At 40.3% G+C, this 15,638-nt stretch overlaps 1 non-coding gene and 1 pseudogene across 1 annotated transcript; both read right to left on the bottom strand.

The window, feature by feature from the left end:
* Nucleotides 1-13,498: 13,498 nt before the first annotated feature.
* Nucleotides 13,499-13,757, bottom strand: LOC146615354 (signal recognition particle RNA; annotated as a pseudogene).
* Nucleotides 13,758-15,208: 1,451 nt separating this feature from the next.
* trnal-cag (transfer RNA leucine (anticodon CAG)) lies at nt 15,209-15,291 on the bottom strand. The gene has a single exon. It is a non-coding gene; the product is annotated as a tRNA-Leu (tRNA).
* Nucleotides 15,292-15,638: the final 347 nt, after the last annotated feature.

Here is a 15,638-nt window from a genome sequence, read left to right as displayed (position 1 = left end):
CATATCACAGTTTTATTACATTGTTTCTGCCAGTTTTAAAATCTATTACATTTAACTCCCTTCAGGTTCCTTCCACAGAACGTGCATGTTAGGGTGGTTTTACACGACCTAACAGTCATGTTTTTTTTAAATAGTTCTTTTACTTTAGTTCAATTTATGCTTTTTTCCCAGTGGTTTGATTTCTTTTCACACAGAAAAAAAGCCAAGGGAATTCCAAGTGAACCAAAATGCGCAATTTCAAACCTTGTGAAGATGTTCAGCCTGTTTTGGCCACACGTGTCTGGTGAAGCAACAAAAGTAAATAGAGTAATGACGATGCTGTGTTCTGGAGGACTGGAGAACATGGAAAATTTACATTAATTTCACAGCCAGTTACTAGACCGTAATGACCTTTGCACATCTATGGTACCCTGCCGCATCCCAGAATGCAAAGCAAAAAATGCTATGGAAAGGTGGTAGTTGAGTTGCTTCACATTCACACTACAGATAAACCACGGAGCAGTTCATTTGGAGCCCCCACCCCTTTCTTGCCATACAAGTGTTTTCTTTTTACTTTATACTTGAATACCTCCCACTTGTCTATATATGATGTAATTTTAGTGATGTTCAGGGACCCCTTCAGTGTGGCTCTTGTTCGAGAAATTAGTTACATCCATCAATAGACTTGTAACACGCAGACATCTACAGTCTAAATTCATTTAAATCATCACTGTCGTCACTATTTCCTGCCTGCCTTCCTTTTATTTCTATTTTAGTTTTTAGTGTCAGTGAGCACTGGTGGTATTTTTGCATCCCTTTTGCTTCTTTTATCTTTCTGACACCTATTCTGACACATCATTTGTTCCCTTAACTTAAAAAATATTATTGTTCTTTCCTGTTGTACTCTCCCGTTTCCTATTGCTGCAGTGCCTCTTCACATGGGCAAAAAATTTACTGTTTTATTGCTTATCAGTGACATAATATAGAAGTCATCCAAGGGGCCTGTTAGCCAGCCAACGGCCCTCACTCCCAAAGGTTATTCAAGGATTTGCAAACACATACACGGACTATTTTTAAACTGTTTAGCACAATGAGTTATTCAAGTCTGACACAAGTAATGCTTTCCCTCCTTCAGTAAGAGATGCAGACAGAGGTTTATGAGCTCTTCTGGTCAATAATGCGGTAACGAGTGAATCATTTCCAGTGTGAATGCAACTTTAAAGGGTCCATTAGATTGCTATCATCCTCACGAAGAGTGGCACACACCAAAAGAGAAAAGAAACGACCAATTTGTGTACCTTTTTTTGTTCTATTGCGTAGACATTCAATGGCATATCAGTACAGAAGCTCAGCGATTGCCAGATTATGTACAGGAAGATGCTGTAACAGCTTGAAAAGATGACACTTTCCATGGAAAACAGAAACAAACCTCCATGTTTTCTTCCGGGGTCTACTTTCTCCACTCGTGTACTGATACACAGGTTTTGTTTCTGTGGTGAGACCTGTCATTCAGCAGAATACTGCATCCCATCTGATGCGCTCACAGTGAAGATATGAATCGTGCTGTGGTGATGTCACAGATAGCTCGCGACACAACCAGTGTGGCGACCACAAAACCTCCTTAAGGCCTCGATTATACTCTGTGGCGGACAGAGAGAGCTGGAGACCCGACAGGCAAGCAGTCATTCCTGTTATACTCCTTTGAAGTCTGAAGCCTGGGGTGCATGTGCAATTGGTTTACTTCATATACTTTACTTCAATTTACTTCATTCAGACCCTGCTCCAACCCAGAAAGTATCATCCTGGCCTTAGCCTGCCTTGTGCTTGTACCAGCCCAGCACCATCATCCAGTGCTGCAGTGTCAAGAAGTGAAGGTCTTTAAATGGCGACTTGACCCTGCCTTGAAAAGCATTCACAGCAATCACATTGACTCCTATGCTAAACTGCCTGACTTTAAGGCAAAAATATTGTACCATTGAAGAAAAGGCCCTCCATTTCCTGTTAATTATACCCTGAGTGTCTGGTTTACACATATGTAATTCTTCCATTTGTACTAGAAATAACTGTTATCCAGAGTGTAAAGTTAGGTGGAGAGATAGATCTACAAGTTAAAACAATACATTTCATAGTAACTGCCTTTCTTTCATGCTCCATAGAGCATCCAGAAAGTGTCAGGTTACGGTTACGTTTCACGTTTCTGGAGAAGGTTGGCACTGAAAAATATCCGTCGCATGAATACTTACATGAGGGGACCGAGTGTCCCCTCAGCCAAGCATCTTTGTCACATTAATGGAAAGATACAGTGTTTCTTTTTTTAATGATTCATTGTTTTAGGTCTCGTTTATTTTAACACTAGTCAGTCAGGGTTGTGGCCCACTTCCCTAATGCCCTACTAATCTGTGTGTGAGGTGGCCTTTTTATACACTGTAATATTTGAGGACTCAGCAGCAGACAATAAGTCCTCAGCAGCATGATCCCTCACTGTTTTGTCAGCTCTGTGACCTGTATTTACAGTCAGCTTATTGTTCCACATTTAATTCCTAATCCTCTTCTTGTTGTCTACAGTCCTGTGTGTGTGTGTGTTTTGGTGCGCCCGCCCCCTTTTCCCATTCTTAATCCTGTGCTTTATTTTGCAGTTGCATATGCAGTCATTAAGCCCATTGTAACGGCTCCACGGTCAGTGCCCATTGAATATATTAGCACTCTTAGTAAAACAACAGTCATCATAGTACAATGTGACTTGGTCAGAAGACTGGAAACTGTCATGGTGAGCCTTGTGATTGCAAAAAAGAGAAGAATACAGACTTTTTTTTATTATAATGTTACTGATTCAGTGCACAAACAAAGGAAACAACAGAGAGTCCACTAGGAACCCTATAATACACCTCCTTCACATTTATCTGATAATATTGACAATTAATACTGACTTTCACTAAACCACAGAATCACATTAAATTACCAATTAAATACTGTTGGTCACATTATTCCCCATGCTGACATATAGCATATGTAGGAAGGTGTTACAATACACACTGAGGTTAGGCTCATGTTCCTTTGTGCCTTCATTATTTTAAGTACTGCTTTAACTACCAAATATTGTGCCATGCAGAACTTAAAATGCAGTTTGGTTTCATTCCGGATGAGATTGAGGTTTCAGAAAGGTGCGTGTCTAGAGATAATTTTCCAGCGTTGAAGCTTTGGTGCTGAAGATGCTCTGAGGAAAACACCAAAAGAATGTACGGCACGTACCGTACGCCAGTCTCGTTTGAGCAGGAAGCGTCTGTATTGAAGGGGGATGCTTTCATAGAGATAAGGAGGACAGAAAAACTGGTGAGAGGAAGTTGTTGGTTCACAGGTGCAGTGCGGGGGTTTCCACATCCTTCTACCCTTCAGCTCCGGAAGCAAGCGCTGAGAAGAGGCTTACCACAGACAGGAGATTGTTTACATCAGTCATTATTTCCTAGCATACCACAACAAAATGCAGGCAAGGAGAAAAAGAGACACTTAATTGCACAAGAAGTAGAGGAATGGCAGCGAATTACGGGAAGTTGGTCTGCATGTTACATCACTGACATAAGGCTTCACAGCTGCCTGCTTACAGCCTTGCATTTGTTTGCATTTATGTCCATAAGCTAGAAGCTAACCTCCAGACAGCTCGTTTGTAGAGTATATGAGGAAACTACCCCCTGTGCAATATGATGGTAATCAAGCATTTATATTAATATTTTTGTTTTTTGGAAACAAAATTTGACTATAATGATTGTAGCATAGACATGTACATATATATCTGTATGTACCCTGTATGTCTGCTCCTACATCATCATGCATATAACAATTAAAAGTCTATGTAACATTAGCATCAACGGTGTCAAAGAGGATTTGGGCCTGCTTGAGAAATAATCAGTGCTTTACTGAATGTTGTTTTGAAAATGGATCTAAATCTAAATTTAATTGTACAGTTCAACAGTACGATGACACAGTCTACAATCATTTGACTTTTAAGCGGTTTTCCTACGGGGCATATACGCTTTTTTGTGTGCTCACAAGTGCATGTGCAAATGTGTACACACAAACGTTCATGCAACAGATAAGGATCTACACCAACATACAAGCTGTACAAGCAGCAAAGATACCTGTAGGCCTCAACCGTGCATATGTTACATAAAGTAAAAAAATAATAATAACAAGCCAGCTCCAGTAAGGACGGGCTGGTGAATTACAGGTAATATGGTGGTGGTGAAAAGTTATTGTGTTTAGAGAACAAAGCTACATATTTTGGAAGATCATTGTGGTTACTTTTTAGTGCACATCAAAATTACACACCGACATACAGTGACTGTGAAGCTGTTCAGTGATAAGCTAAAATTTTTGAGAATACTTCTTTACTGTCTTGGTGTGAGGTTCATGAGAAGCTCATTTATCCGTACCAACTGACTACTAACTGAAGTTATTTCCTTGTTAGCTTAGCTTAGCATAAAGACTTCAAAAATAAATATAACAAACTTTGTTTGTTAATTAACATAATAATATTTTTAGGTTAGCTAACTCATTAGAATCTGTTAATTAAAGCACAACCTAAATGATTTCACTAAATGATTTGATTTTGAAACCAGCTTGCTTATTTGCTAAGGACTAGCCTATGACCATAGCTGTCATGATCCTGGGTCCTTTTGACCCAGCATTTTGTGTTTTCTCTTCGCGATTTTGGTTCTGTTCTTCCTCTGGTTAGTGTTTACTCTGTTCTGCCCGTGTGTTCCTGTATCTAGTCCGCGTTTCTTAGGTTGTGTCCTTTCATGTGCAAGTTCCTGTTTTATTGTGAAGGTCTGCGTCTTATGTGAGTGTTTTCAGTTTGCCTCCCTAGTCTCGTCATGGTTATCACTCCCAGCTGTGTCTCCCACCTGTGTGTAATCTCCCTATGTTCTCTGAGTGTATTTAAGTTGTATTTTCTGTCTTAGTAATTGCTGGTTCGTCTGTGTTGTTTCCCCTCGGTCTCCCTGCGTCTCTCCGTATATATTTCCCCGGACCTCTGCATCTTCGTTTCTGGTTTGTTTTGTTAGTTTTATCCAGTTTAGGTTTTCCTGTTTCACCTTCACCCACGCCATTGCTGTTTGTATTTTCTTTTGTTAAATAAACACTCACCTGCTCCAGAGCTGCTGCCCTTTGGGTCCTTTTCTACATTCCACACGGCTTGCCCCGGCAATCCGTGACAATAGCACAGATAATTGTCCTTTTTGAAATATAGTGTGACCAATTGTTACAAAATAGACTTAATGTTTTATTTGCTTTAAACCAAAATGAGCTACTTAGCCCATACATTTAGCAGGAAAGTGGTCGAGACTGAAAACCATTTTAGACTAATAGTTAATGCAAAAACTTCTTGGATGCGTTTTACGACACAGGAAGTTAAAAAAAAATCCTTTTAAAATGTCCAGTAGCACAGAGAGTAAAAGGGTCCAGTTTACTGGCAAGTGGATGAGGCCGAGCCTACTCGGTGAGATCCACCTGTCAGACCTGCCACGCCTCTAATGCAATTATTCCAGGTGAATGTGAAAAAAAAATCACCTCATTCAGAGTGCTTATGGAGGGGGGGGCGGCTATTCACAGAAACCCAAACTGATTTTCTACCAAGTTTTAAACACTTGTTTTAATGCTGTAAAGTTCAGCAGTTTATCATTGGAGCCTACAAAGGCTTAAGTGACACAAAGTTGTAAAAACTGCAGTTTTTACAACTTTGTTTATGACTGTAATTCCCTTAGTATTCAGCCCTGCTATATTTAGCATCTAAAATTCTTCATTTGCCTGGTTTTCACCTTAACTTGCATGTTTTTGTTCTGCAAACCATAAAATCTGTTCTTAGCAGGACATTAATATTGAATGGTGACACACCTTCAAAGCCAATGGTGGAGTTAAAATCAAATCAGGACATTAGTGCTGTAAAAAAAAAAAAAGGGGAAAGAAAAGAAAAGAAAAGAAAAAACTTTGTGAGTGAAAAATATGTGAGGAGTTTCCATGGGAGTTTCCACTTGTGGAGGCCACAGGTGGGGTTGTCACAGAGAGTGGGGGAGTCAGTCATATACTATTTTCATATATGTGCTATGTTGAAAGAGCGAGTCTGAGAGAGTTTGCTTTGGGTCTGGAGAGACCGAGGGTTTGGGGTGGCAGCTAGTTAGAGCTGCTCACTGGGGGGGGGATACTTGGTCGTCACGGTGAATGGCTCTAAGATGAAATTTGCCCAAAGAGACCCTGACTTTGTTTGTTTTGGGGGCTCCTCGAGGGGCTAGCGTTGGGGGGAAAAGATACAGACAGGAGACTCTAAGATTTATTTTTTCAGACTTGCGGTGTCTCATGCACCATTTCCTGAGTGTGCACTCAGCGTGTTCCCACTTTGCATTTTATCTGTACACTTAAAGTACTACTTGTTCTTTCAAGAACAGCCTGTTCTCTGAGGCGGTGCTTTCTGAAATATTGTTTCTGCAGAGTGTATTTGTGGGCGTGGGGAGAGGGAGGAGGAAGGCTGAAGGGCGGAGCGAGGCTGCTGTAAATCCATCCTTTGTTTTTATCTCTGCCTCTGTGTGTGTGTGTGTGTGTGTGTGTGTGTGTGTGTGTGTGTGTGTGTGTGAGGAACTTGTTTTGGTCTTACTGAGGTTAATTCAATGTCAAAACTAGAGCAAAAGTCACTGCAAGGCAATATGAAACATTAAATAAAACCAAAGCAAAATTTGAATCATTGCAAATGCATATAGGCTTAATGTGACTGCATGGTGAATAACTGCATGGAATATACTAAGAAACTTAAGTGAAGCTATATTTTATGTGCCATTCATAAGTCCAGGAGGGCTGTCTGCTTCTCCTCCCTGCAGCTGAGCTAAAATAGGTGCTTCAGCTGTTGTGCTTTTGCCCTTATCTACATCTGGTGAACATCTGGTTTCCATCTGACTGTGCTCGTGTGGAACTGGGTTGGGTTGTGAGCGTGACAATAGTGCAAAAAAGAGAGAGAGAAAGGGAAGAGGAGAGGGTATGGAATATGTTCGTGAGCTTCGATAAAGTGTGCGTGACAGGCTGGCTGAGAGGACGAATGAGTTGGGGGGGTAGGGGGTGAGCTAATGACTTGCCGAAAAGAGAGAAAGATTGTGTGTGCTTGTGTGTGTGTGTGTGTGTGTGTGTGCGTGCGTGCATGTTAACCTTGCCTGCAACCAATAATCTCAATGCTGCCGTGACAAATTAGGCACAAATCTTTGCTGATGTGATTAATCTCATTGTTTCACAGAAAGTTTTTTTTTATTTTTTTCACCGGAGACGATCACATCAGAAATCTGCATGGAAGAGTGAACTGGCATCTTTATCTCTTCAATGGAAACCTGTTGAGTCCTGTTTTTATGGCTCAGTTTAAAGCGAAGTATTATACCATGACTGGGGGAAAACAGAAGAGGCAAAAAAGTTGTAAAATTAAGTACGAAAAGCACCATCAAACCTATGTGTGAGTCGGATTCTTGCTTTGTGAGCAGATGATATGACGATTAATGTTTAAGATGTCCATCTCTGGGGGAAAAAAGAAAAGGCCTTTGGGTTTTAAGGGGGCAGCAGGAGTCTGTATTAAAAATCCTCGATTTGGGGCCACAGGGTATTCATGGTAAGCAGGCCAGCTGGGTTGCTTAGGAACAACCTCTAAAGCCTGTATGAACCTTTCTGCATATACATTGTATTAGATAGAGTAAATGATAAGATGTGTTGCACCTTTTGTTGATCAATATCTCTTAATATGAGATTTTAAAAAGTGGTTCTAGGCTTGGAAATGTGATTTTTAAAATGATTTTCATCCTTTGTGTCTCTTTATATTGTAATACACTGTTTATCTTGGCGTTTTGTAGTCCAAAGCTGCATCTATACTGCAAGCACTTTGCTCATCGTTCGTGACTTTGAAGCTGACGGATGGCTTCTTGCAAAAGTTGTGTTGGGTACCCTCAAATGTGTTTACTACCAGGTCGTATGTCAATCACTGAAATCCTTCGCCTCACTGTTTGTCACACAAATGTTTGACTTGAAATAATATTTTAATGCTAAAATAATAAAAACAAATATAAAAAAGCATATTTTTATTTTTTAATAAGAATCCAAATCTGTTACTTCCCTGAACAGACAAATGTGGTTTAGGTTTAATGTTATGCCCGATTAATTTCTGAAAAAAGTCCAGTTTTTCAGTTTGTAGTTTTAAACAAGTTTTTAAAGAGCTTTCTGAAGTACTTGTGTTTTCTTGTTTTTATGGTGTAATAAATCTCTTAATCACCACTAGTCCTGGGTTGGAACCTCCTTTTGGTTTCAGAACCTTAATTCTTTGTAGCAAAGGTTCTTTGCTACAGTGCAGGACAGATCCATGCTTTCACATTTAGGTTGACGTCTCCATTTGTGCTGCAACAGATGCTGGGTTTACCATCTTCTGTTGTCCAACTGGTGAGGTTAAGAAAGTTGTAGTCTCAGTTTCTCTTGTCTTCTGCTGCTGTAGCTTGCTTTGAGTTTTTCCTGACAGCACACATGTTCGAGTTAATCTCTCTATCCTAGTCCCTTGAACCAGTCTAACTATTATCTGCTGACCACTGGCACTAACAAGGCATTTTAACACACAAAACAGGCAGTTATTGAATATTTTGATATTTTGTGTTGCTTTTTAGATCTCTTATAAACCCGAGAAATAGTTGTATGGAAAAATCCTAGCAGATCAGCAGTTTCTGAAATAATCAGACCAGATTGTCTGGCACCAACAAGCATTTTACATTCAAAGTCACTTTAATTGCACTTCCTTGAACTTCAGCTGGCCGTCTTAACCATTAAATGCATTAAGTTCCTGCGTTGAAATTTGGTCGACGACATACACTGTGAGCATTTTCACAGGTTTACCTGTAAGTCTACATGTAAATACATACTTAGAGTAATATTGTAAAGGGGAAATGATGGTGCTATTTTTTACCTTTCTGGCAAAGTATTATACAAACCCATTAATAACTTCTCCATTTGCTGCTCTGCTACATTATACTGCACAAACTGCAGATAATATTGCAAACAAACTGAACAAACAGTGTGATGATCTAAACATCCATAAAGCATCTTTTTCTACATAAAGTTCTGACACAGAAAAGTCCGTAAGGCCTCAAACACCCTCCTTGAAATAAACAACCCTCAATGTGTGTTTATGATAAAGAAAGTACTGTATGTGCACAATTCAGGCGCCAACTACAGTGTGTGTATGTGTGTGTGTGAGAATCAGGGGGAATGTGGCTTATGGTGTAAAGTACATCGATTGGGCAACAACATTTGAGATGTGCTGTTAAAAAAAAGTGTAGTTTGACACATTTGGTATCTTTGACAGCTTTAATTCTTGACTTTCATTTAAAGTTTCGTGGGCCTGAGCAATGTTGGATAAACTCACCTAGTTCCAAGAGTAAAGGTAATGACACTATCTAGTCTCTGATAAAAAAAAAGAAGCTCAATGTCTGAGAAAAAGTGCTGGCTGTAGGTGCGCTATCCCTAAACTACATCCATGAGGCCTTAATAGGTCAGATTACAGCCAATATATTGTACATGTATAAGCACACTTCCTGCAACTCATCACGCAATATTATTTTTGGCACGAACACATCATATTCAGGATTGAGTTTCCTCTCAAACCGCTTGTTTGTTCCATTCCTATCCATTGCTTATATTTGGTTCTTAGGACAAGGAGGAGCCAGTCTGTAATGAGCTCCCTTGAGAGACTGCAAAGACATGTCATTTTTTTCATCACTGGTTTTAAGTGTGTGTGTGTGTTGAAGGGGGTTGGGGGGAAAATATGTTTAAGATTCCACAAAACTATGATCTGGAACAGTGAGCCCAGAATGGCCCGCACTGGATATTGGACTGTAGAGGCGAAGGGAGCGTCCAGCTTCTGTGGCGAGGAATAATGTGTCCATTCCGCTTGACAGTGACTCTTCATGACTGTTTCACATCGCTATATAGAGGGGCCGTGGCCTGTCCGTGTTAGCTGCTTCTTCTTCTTCTTTTTTTGTTGCAAACAGTTCTATAAGTATTCATGAAACACAGGAGTGACAGCGAGGGAGCAAATATGTGTGCGAGAAAGTGTGTATGTGAGAGAGCAAGACAGGAAGCAACCAGGGGCCCACTCTCAGCCACAAAGTAGTAGTAGTGACTAAAAAGATTCACTTTAAGAGGAAGTGAGTTACTGTTGTGTTTGTGTGTTTGTGTATAAAATTGTCTGTGTGTGCGCTAGAAACTTCAGACTAAATATGAATAACCTACAAACATGTATGCACATATTGCGAAGTATTATACCATGACTGGGGGGAAACAGGAGCGGCAGAAAAGTTGCAGCTTGTGTGAATAAATTTGCACCGTTTATGTAATAAATGTGGTGAATTCACTCCTCAGGGGAGCCCACGGTGGAAACCTTTGTGATCGTATGTTGTCTTACTTATGACCATATATGCTGTGTACAAAAAAACAGGCCATCTATTGCTCAGGATATTATGAGCTCATGAAGCTTTAGGCTTCATTTTGGCAAGACTCACAGGTCTTATGATGGAACACACAATCCTCCCTCTGTAATGTAACTTTTCTATATAAAGGAATATAAATAAATGTAATATTTATATATAAATATTTTGAAATTGCTTTTCTGGGTCCTTATCTGGTCCTCTTTTCTGTCTAAATTTGCATCGTTTGGGAGAAGAAAAGTGGTTCAGTCGGTTTTTCATAGCTATACTTTGAACATGTTGTTCCTCATGAAAGAAAACATCCCCATTAAAAAAAATGGGGGTGAGGAAAGGTTGAAAATAGCTGACATACTTTTGAGGAAGTCTCTCAGTTGGCACTTAATTGTGTTGCTCCATCTGGTGTTTTGTTGAAGTTACTGCGGCACAGACTTATGAGAATATAATACAAAATGTCAGCTTTTAACAGTTTGTATTCTTCAGCAGGCAGTTTGGACTTATAGCTCCCTCTACTGTTCATAACCTATATCACACTTCAAGTAGGCTGTGGGGAAAAAGGGAAACGGAATGGAGAATATTAGAAAGCATTTTTCTAATTTTCTGTTGTCCAATTTTGTCCCAGTTTTCTGTTTTTACCCTGACAGGAGTATGCTCTTCTATTGCTGCAGCCCACAGAAAACTACACACAGATGCAGAGATGCTCTTCTGCATAACCTGTTGTTAGGAATGCTTATTTGAGTTACTTTTTTCCTGTCAGTTTGAAGCAGTCAGGCAGTTTTCCTGTGACCTCTGACACCAAAAACGTATTTTCAGTTTTCTGAAATACTCACTTAAGTGACCTTTCATCCCCATTCTGTTTGTTCAAGTCATGTAATAAATTGAGTTGCTGTCATGTGATTGCACTAATGAGCAATTGAAGGGGTATGAAGTCTCAGGTGAGTGACCTGACCATGACAAGATGAACAAGTCCTGCTATTCTACTGTATTGCAAAAATTAAATACCAGTGCATTTCTTTGCATTTGACCCAAACTCCTAACTTAAGTGCATTTAAGCTGGCATGGCTCAGATCAATGTGTTATCTATTATGACCCAGGTCATGATACTCTGTGATACTCTTTACTGTACAGCGCTGTGATAATGTAGTGGGTGGGACCAATGGGTGGGCACTGTACCGACAGGGAGGTCCATCAACACATGTTGATGGACCTCCCTATCAGGACAGTGCCAAAAGAGGCTTAACCGCACCCACTGAATAATCAAAACACAGTATGTACTGAATGTGATAGCCAGTCTCCCAGCAGCCTACAGTAACAGCTTAAAAGAGGTTTTATGGTTTGTTGTGTTTTGTTTTTTCTGAGCTTCTTTTTTTATAAATATTGGTCCTCGATTATCAGAGATTGTGAGACCTTAGAATCCTAATAATAATTTGATATTGTTTGATTAGCATCAGAACTCCAGCTAAAATATTACTATGGTATCACTCTCAGGGGTTATCCCTGTTACACCTCACCCACAGCAAGTTTGTTTAGGTTATACAGCAGCGTAATAGCAAACAGTCCTTTTCACCAAAGTATTTCAAAAAGAAAAAAACAAAACTGCACAAAGACATACACTTGTGGTCAGAAATTCAAATGCAGTCATCACGGACATGAATGTCATGATAGTGTGGGGGGGGTTTCAGGGTGTGTAGCATACATCTTTAATGAGTTTAATGACTTAAATTGTGTTGCTTGTTTGTTTTTACCCCTCAAATTTTAAAGGCTGACAGGGTATCGTCATCACCCTGGTGGGCGGTCGGGCGATCGGTATTGACATCTAAGTTTCTCGATAACGCAACAACACGGTGACGTAGGAGCTTCAAATTAATATCATAAGTATATCTACTAAAAATTTCAAATCTCAGTGATCTCAACGTCAGAAGTCAAGTTTTCTGAAAATCCTGTAAATACAATAACTTCAAAATGAGGCAACATAGGATTTTTAAACTGATACCACAGGTGTGTCTGCTCGGAGGCTGAGAAGTAGAACTAGCACACGCCAGTATTTTATAATTTTTGTACTGTGCAGGTCTTCTTCCAGCCACCTTATACAGAGTCCAGAGTCCTCTTCAGAAGTAAATGCAAATTTTCTTACACCTCTCTGTGTTGTGATCTATTCTTTTATATTACATTTTATACTTGTTTATATTCATCAATATTTCTGCCCCGTGTGTATTTGTGTGTGTTATAGTTGCAGACTACAATGATACAAATTTACTGGAAGCTGCACTGCTGGGTGGGGACAGCTTCATTGAAGACACACCAGCTCCTGCATCCCAGCCTTGTTGGCAGCTTCATAAGAAAGATGGTGATGGCAGACCCTGAACCCGTAACTACCACAAAGGTTGTTTCTTTTCCTCTTTTCAGTGCATTTTTGTATTACCAGCGGCTATGTGTTGTGCTTATTCAGGTGTGCCTTCAGTGAGGAGGTGGAATAAGTGGATAGTATTTTTGTCTTGGCTTACCATCATAACTAATTGCACACCACCTGGAGTCAAGATGACTGAACGGTCTAAGGCGTTGCATTTAGGTCTTGCAGGAAATAGTTCATCAGGAATGCATGTGTGTGCATGTTTGAGTTGCTATTTGTTTCTAAGGCTATTTGACCTCAAGTTTAAATACATAAGTCAGATTCCATTCAGTTTAGGGTTATGCATTCGAGATCATTCAATTGTATATTATGATATATTGACAGATAAAAGCGTGCTCAAGCATCTTTGTAATCAGTGTTCAGTAGCTGAGCAAAAGCTCTGTGTTCTGGTTGCCTTCTCCCTTGGAGGCGTGGGTTCAAATCCTGCTCCTGTGATGAAGCATTTCAAAATATATTTCATTCAGTATTTAAGAAATTTGCAAACATGTAAACATGGATTTATTTCTCACACATAAGTTGTAAGAAAGCTGATGGGAAACGCAGATCCTAAATGGATAGCACTGGGAATAATTGCGGGTTTTTAATGCTTCATGCACTGAGAGCACAAAACATTGTGTGAATCAGTAGTGCATAAAGACTTGCTTCTTCTGCATTGCTCAGGCTGATCTTCAGCATCTATTCATGAGCTTGATCCTACTTTCACCTGCTCTGTCTGCCGGTGCAGGCCTCCTTAGATGACCTGGTGGTACCAGGGCCCACAGGTGCACCATATCCATGCTGAGCGAGGATGCCTGATATACTGCTGCAGCTCAGAGGTCCTGAGCTCAAACTATCCTCTAGCCTCAGTCTCCTGGTAGCTTGTATTACAGGCACACACCACCACACCTGGCAAGAAGCAGCCTCACTCACAGAGCTTTTAACGTCATCACATTAGAGTAGTGTCCATCAATAATGGAAGTAATGGCAAAGCAAATAACTACTGATATGAGATTTTCTTAATTAGCAGAAGGACGTGTGTGTGTGTGTGATCATTTTGTTTATGCACTGTCAGATAAACAATAAAACATTCATGGATTTTTAATAATCACATAAACAATGACAAACTCAGGACACTGATGGAAATCAAACTGCAGGAATTCTGTTTGGCTACACAAGCAATTTTACATTCATGAGGCAGACCACAAAGACTGAAGAAAACTGTAAACCGGAGGCTAACTTCTGAGGTTTTTCTCAGTTTTTTACAAATGTCTGTCTGAATTGTGTGACTTTGTGAAAGGTGTGACTTTGTCAGGTCTTCCAGAGTAAGATGAACCAGCACAGGTATTTATCATTTTGCCAAATCTCATGGGGTATTGTGTCATGATGGCAGAGCGGTTTAAGGCGCTGTGTTCAGGTCGCAGTCTCCTATGGAGGCGGGGGTTCAAATCCCACTTCTGACAGCAAGTTTCTCGCATGTAGCAAATGAAAGATGAAGATGCTGTTCATCATTACAAAACTAGTCACTATGCAGGGTTGAACAGTGCCCAACTAAGAGACCTGTGTTATGAGAAATTTAGATCTCAAATGCATTTTGTCAGAGTAACACTAAGAATAGTTGTACCCTGTTCATCTGAACAAGTCAGTTTCCCGCATTGAAAACACCTGAATGCAGTAGTGGCAGTCGAATCTACGCCTTAACCTGCTCAACCATCTATATCTTCCACAGCGCTTTTTGGTGATATAGATAATTCCACAGAGCTTCCTGTTTCATCTTAAGCCCTCAATACATGCAGCTGTTACAGAGGTTACAGATATGATATTATGGTTGGTGCTTAGAACTTTGGTCTCATAAAAGCAGATCTCAATGTGTTTTGAAGTGAATTCAAAGTCCAAAGCATTAACCATTACACCATGGGAGTGCCAAAATAATGCCATTAGAAAATTAGCTGGAAATCATTGGATTGTGCTGTTGACTGGAAAACAAAATGAATCATATTAGCTTTAGTGGTTAACTTGCATTTTAATGGTATAAAGATCATGTAAATAAAAAAAGAAGGTCAGCCCTGATTTTACCAATAATGCTCGAATGACAATAAAGTTGCTCCAGTGATTTCAAATTTGCAGATTTGTGTAAAAGAAAGTGATTCTACCAGTATGTGATAGTGCCTTTAATAAATAGTTAGCACAGTGTACATGACAGTTATATATCTTCAGTAAATATATTAGTGACATGAAATTAATGACTTGCTTTGTTGTACATGTCAGCTATTACAAGTCAATTATTACAAAACTCACCAACGCGGAATTAGACCTGACACAACACCAGCATCTTTACTTGAACAGTGTCAGACAAGCTACTTGCTGTCAGAGGTGGGATTTGAACCCACGCCTCCAGGTGAGACTGCGACCTGAACGCAGCGCCTTAGACCGCTCGGCCACCCTGACACATCTGTAGTCATGGTTTCGTGAAGTTAAAAATTTAGGACGGCTGCCTATGCCATCTAAAATGTTCGGATCATGCTGTTGTTACAGAGGTTTGGATCTTTAGCCATCAGAATTGTTGTCTGCCACCCTCCTGGGAAGAGCTGAGGAGAGCCCCAAACGAGAGGTCACCCAGCAGCCACGGAGCAGAGGGTTGCAGTGACCCCTCTCAGGCCTCAGGCCCAGAGGCCATCAGGAGTGAGCCAGTACATACATGAGCGCCCAGCCCCAGACACCAAGAAACACCAAGAAACACCAACACACCGACCTCTCAGAGCATCAGCCACTGGCAGAGAGTGTGGAGAGGGGAG

This window comes from Diplotaxodon limnothrissa, linkage group LG17, assembly GCF_057381915.1.
Source record: "Diplotaxodon limnothrissa isolate DT_005_m linkage group LG17, D_limnothrissa_male_GT1.1, whole genome shotgun sequence".
Classification (NCBI taxonomy): Eukaryota; Metazoa; Chordata; class Actinopteri; order Cichliformes; family Cichlidae; genus Diplotaxodon; species Diplotaxodon limnothrissa.
This window is presented reverse-complemented; position numbering and strand designations above follow the sequence as displayed.